The 5,587-nt window shown below is 36.9% G+C and overlaps 1 long non-coding RNA gene across 1 annotated transcript; it reads right to left on the bottom strand.

The window, feature by feature from the left end:
* Nucleotides 1-211: 211 nt before the first annotated feature.
* Nucleotides 212-3,279, bottom strand: LOC131246255 (uncharacterized). The gene is made up of 4 exons (XR_009171264.1): nt 3,218-3,279; nt 3,059-3,113; nt 1,237-1,917; nt 212-521 (listed from the first exon to the last, which is right to left on the bottom strand). It is a non-coding gene; the product is annotated as an uncharacterized LOC131246255 (long non-coding RNA).
* Between the last annotated feature and the right edge of the window lie 2,308 nt (nt 3,280-5,587).

Below are 5,587 nucleotides of genomic sequence, written 5' to 3'. Positions count from 1 at the left end.
TGGTTTTCAGTTTTTCAAATAAGTTCTCTTATAATCCTTGGGTGACCATTATGAAGTTGGGATATGCAGGTCCTGGATGCTCCTCCCTAATTGGAGCCATGATGGAACAAGGGCCCTTCAGAGTTAACCCCGATGGGAAGGCTCTCTTTAAAAATGACTATGCCTGGAATAATGGTGAGTGAATCTAGATTTCATAAAACTTCAAAAAACAACCAATAATTATTTACTTGATGTCATGTGATTAGCTAGATGTCCATTAGCTGGCCATTGATTTTGACTTATAGCCTACCCAATGAGTAGATTGGCCCAATTTCTATAACAAGTTTCATGGTATGTGACTCACCTTTTGCATGTATTGAATATTTTGCGAACGCAACTCTAGTGGGAAAAAATGCAGAATGTAATATTGCTGTTGGTCCATCCAGTGTAGATCTTGATGATATATGAACTTCCTTAGCAACTTTGGCAATGTCCCTAGAGACGTCGACAACACTAGCTGAACTCCCTATCAATACCACAACCTGTCCACAACAGAAAGAGGATGAGCTGCATATAGATGATACATTGGACAGTTCATATATGACAAGATTTATGTGAGAAAAAGGGGTTCCTGCTAAAAGGATGTTTGCAAGGAGCGTCTTCAAGAAATGAAACATACTACTATAAGAAAGTTTAAAGTATTGTCCAAAACTTGTATATATCACCCAATACAAACTGGTATCGGCCTGATACAGTCCCAAAATAGAGCGATACGACCCTGTATTGGTGGTGAACGATATGATACACTAAAACCTATTGTTAAACCTTATAAGATAGATTTCACATACATCTAAAAAGATATTTAAATAGTAGAGTGGAAACGCACTCCAAGCACGAAATGCTGCTTCAGTCTTTGTTATTACAACTGAGATGTAAAGCCTCCAAACAACAATTGTGGGGATTGTAATTTAGAACAAAACACAATCAAATTGTGGAGTTGTTAGCTATTGCAAATTGTATGGTTTATGAGGAGCAAAGCAAGTTTTTGTTGCTTAAAAACTCTAAAAGATTTATCTCTCTGCGAGGAATATGATTTTGTAATCGGCATTGTTAGTTGTTTTGAGTGATATTATGCAAATAAGCCAATTCAGAAGATCTTAGATGATGTTATGGAAACATATCCTGCAAGGAATAAGGAGACCAAGTTGACGTTGATGCATTTTGCAGGCTTGTTATCATTTAGTTTTTATAGAGGACCTGAATTCATATGGAAGGGATACTTTTTATGTTGATTACATTGATGAATCTTCTCATCTTTGAAGAGGGTAACTTAGATGCGTTGAAGTCATTGCTTGGTTGTATGGAGAAGCCTTCCTTTCCTGCATCTTGTGTAGCTAAAATCCCAGACGTAATCCCTTCTTGCTAAAATCGAAAATAGAAACTCAACATTTCAAGGATCTTGTGCAGCTTGTATCCAGATTTCAAGCTGTCAAGTTAAGAAGCATCCAAAAGGGCAAAAACATTAAGGCTGCATTTGGATGCACAAGTGAACATAATTACAAACATTCAGTTTAATCAAGAGAATTACAAAATGAGAATCTGTAGCATTCTAAGTCAAGAAATGGCCACCATGTTAATAGAAAGCAGCATTTCCCTAAAATCTAAAGAAAATCCAGAGACCCCCATCTCTCCAAATCTAACAAAACACACATTCATTAAAGGAGAATAAAAATTTGGAATATATATATAGATATATATATGTATATATATAAAGAAGAATCAGAAGGGAAAAACCTAATCAAATGAACAGATCCAGGGAAGTTTATTATATTGAGAATCCAAAGCAAACCATATATCAACTTCAGCAACAACATGTTGAGATTGAACTTACCATCAACATTCAGCAAGAAAATGACAACAAAGATCCAAAGGTAACAACTGCAATGAAAGTGAATTGAAAGGAATCAGAATTTCAGAACAAAAAGAAGAAGAAGAAGAAGAAGAAGAAGAAGAAGTAAAAGAAGAAGAAGAAGCATTCATCCTCAAGTACATATGCGGTATGCCAAATGAACAAGACCCCATGCTAAAAAAATTAAATTAAATTAAATAAAAATAAAACTGCCAGTTTGGGAATAAGGCCGACACGCATGTTCACAATCCAAAATGAGAATGCAGCGGTAACAGGTCTGACCTGTTATTCTTAAATTCTCATTACAGGGCAGATTTTGCTGATACAAAGAGGCCCTTAGCCTTGAGTGTTAAGTATCTAACCAAACCGTAATGCTCACTTTATGAAGAGAAGGAAAATGTCACACAACACAATTATAGGTTTAACCATCTCTCAAAAAACTAAAAAGAAAAGCTAGTTGCAAGTGGAAGAGGCAGGTTGATGTCTGGTAGGCAACTGAATACAAAACCTCTTATCAATCTACCATTTAAAGCCAACCTGAAATTGCTAGAAGAAAGGCTATGAATCTACCATTTAGAACTGAATATAAAACCTCTTATCAATTTATCATTTAAGATGATGATGGTGATCTGTTTGCATGTACATTTATAAATGCTACTACAAGGCTCCAACACTAGCACAAAACAACCATTTCTATGGTCCCACCATGTTGTACGTGTAAAATCAACTATGTCCATCAAGTGCAATCTTTGATGTTAGGCTCTGGGTAAAAATCAGCCAGATCCACAACTCAGGTGGGCCACACCATAGGGAAGAATGGAGATGGGATGTCAACCAAGGGTTTGCGCCACCATGGTGTGTATCTTTCAGCAGGATAAAGAGTTGTAAAAACGCGCCTTATCCAAAACTCATGTGGGCCACACCGTGTGAACGTAGAGGTTTTAGGACCAATTTTACATTTTTCTCATTGATGTGGCCCACCTGAGTTTTCTATTAGGATAATATTTTGTTGTGTGGTGAAATTAATGCTTCTCACCTGATGGATGTGGTGGATTTTATATATAGCTCCACAGATATTGTGTTTTACTCAGATTGTTTGTAGAAGATTTGGGTACCTATTCAAAAGCCAATCCCAGAATGCAAGTAAATGGTTCCACAAAGAATTGGTACCAATGATTCAGTGATCCAAACTGTCCGTCTGATGGGAGATTATTGATAAAATGCCCTACAATTCAGGTTTGAAAATCTAGTAAGTTAGAATCCAAATCCATGCAGCCAAACGACACTTAATAATAATAATAAAAAAACGAGATAGTCAAGTGTAATTACCAGCTTCCTCTGCTATTGACTTTGCGACGCTCAAGCCTTCCTCCCTCCTCCTTTACCTGGGCTTGGGACCGGCATTGCAAGTAGTTGCATTGGCAGAGTTAAAACAAGGGGCTTAAGATCCATTTAGTTTGATAAAAAATTATATTCATAAAGATTGATGTGATGACCAAATGGAGCTTAAGACTTATAATACTTACATGAATGTAGTTGTTCTCCTTCGCTTGGCTTCCATCATCTAACACTGTCTCAAAGAACACGCTAAAAAAGGTAAACGCCCTCCTATTAATGTTGTAAAGAAACATGGAAAGAACAAGAGTTGTATTGAGTTATAAAGAAAATTGATAAGAACAAGAGTAAATCATGTTGGCTAACTTGTTGATTTAGTTACCCAACCTATCATATGCATTGGATCTAAAGCAATCCAAATTCCAAAAATAGAGTCAAACACTTTCCTACAAACAAGAAAAATTGCAAAATCATGTCATCATAAAAAGCCACCTAAAGAATCTATTCATAAACCCTCGACTCTGTTAGCATGAATGGGCGGAACACTCAAAATTCAAATCAAAGTCAGTCAATTGCCATAAGCAACATAGGAAAGAAAATTAAGAGGAGAGATTGATCGTTTGGTCCCAACAAATGTAAGAAATAATCACATGAATTCAATTAATAGAATTTAGGGAAATCTCAATCAAATGAATAAAAAAAAATGAGAAGACAAAAGAAGGGAAATGAGAATTACTTGCGGAATCAAGGGGAGGAGAAGGACAGTGAACTAAGAACTTCAAGGAGAGGAGGAAGCATCTGCTTTAACAGAAATGGGAATAAAAAAAACTGCAACAATGGAAACTGAAGCAGCGAGACTAGCATCAAAATTCCAAAACCAAAAAATTATTCTCCGCTACTGCAATCTTCCCAATACAATAACATGAGTTAAAATTTCAGAGGGTTGTTGGATAATATATAAATATCTATACCTAATGAACGAGGAAAGAGAATCTGAGAGCGTTTAGTTTTGGGTTTTGAAATCTAGGGTTTTGAAATGAGTGAGTGAGTTGGAAAAGGGCAGTACCTTAAATTGGAGATGGAAGAGCGTGGAATGAGATTCGGATCTGTCTTTTTTACTCTCTCAGCTCACGAGAGGAGAAAGTCTTGAAAAATACACAAGAAATCCACAAATGAAAAATGGAAAAAGAAAAAGCATATTCTCACTTGAATTTTCTAAAATCCAAACGCTAGTTCTAGATCTAGTAAATCCCCATCATAACCAGTCAAAAAACCTTACAAAGTGCAGAAAATAGATCCAAAACCCTAGGAAACAAGAGAGTAGCAGATCTAGATACCTAATGGGTTATCAAGTTACTACAGCTAAAGAGATCCCAAAGCAGTCGTGAGAGAGAAAGAGGAGAGAGAGAGAGAGAAGGAGAGAGTCGTGGAGTTGCAGAGAGAGAGAGAGAGAGAGAAGAGAGAGAGAGAGAGAGAGAGAGAGTCAGGGGTAGGAAGTACGAGAGAGTCGCGCTAGGGCCGGTAGGGTTTTTTTTTTTAATATGGTAAGATATCCGTCAGATGGGTCTTACATAGTGCCGATGAAAGAGGATCACAAATGCTGGTTGTACCTATTTTTGTTGTAGTGTATATATGTCCTTTTCCAAGAGAAGGCCCACTGTTTGGACGGTTTGATCTGTTGGCATGTGCACTAGCTAGCCCTGTAACCTAACCCAACTTGAATTCCAATCTGAGATACGAATCTGAACCCAACTCCAATTCCTCTGTACTTGAACCAACTTGATCCGACCTAAATACATGTGATGATTCTCAATCGACCTAACCCAACATGAATTTGCTCAACCCAAACCCATCCTGACCTGAACCCAAATTGGGTCAGTCAGGTTGGGTTGACCCGAACCCAAGTTGCAGACCTACTGTACGTAACACAAATAGCTTATAGTAGTGGAAAATTTTACTTAAGCCTTTGGAGAGCGTGAACTTTGGGTTTTAAAAGGAGATTGCATAGGATGTCCAATAAAAGAAAGGGTATTTAGGTGATTTGGCTACATTTTCAGTTAGGAGCAAGTATGCCTTTATTATTATTATTATTATTATTATTTTTAATTGATAGTAGCCACACGCTCTCTCTTCTTCCTACGTATAGCATACACCAACCTTTTTATCTGTTGTGATGTGCCATAACAATTATCTTTTATTATTATTATTATTATTTTTTATCATTAAGGAAATGTACAACATTCATTGCTTATAAAATGCACTTGCCAGGCCCACTTTTTAGTGATCTGAATCGTTCATGTGATTGATGTAGAGCGGGTCACGGACACATTCATGTTCAAGATAGACCAAAGAAGGCCTGATCGA

Source organism: Magnolia sinica, chromosome 5, assembly GCF_029962835.1.
Source record: "Magnolia sinica isolate HGM2019 chromosome 5, MsV1, whole genome shotgun sequence".
Taxonomy (NCBI): domain Eukaryota; kingdom Viridiplantae; phylum Streptophyta; class Magnoliopsida; order Magnoliales; family Magnoliaceae; genus Magnolia; species Magnolia sinica.
The sequence above is the reverse complement of the archived record's forward strand: the minus strand, read 5'-3'. Positions and strand labels throughout refer to the sequence as shown.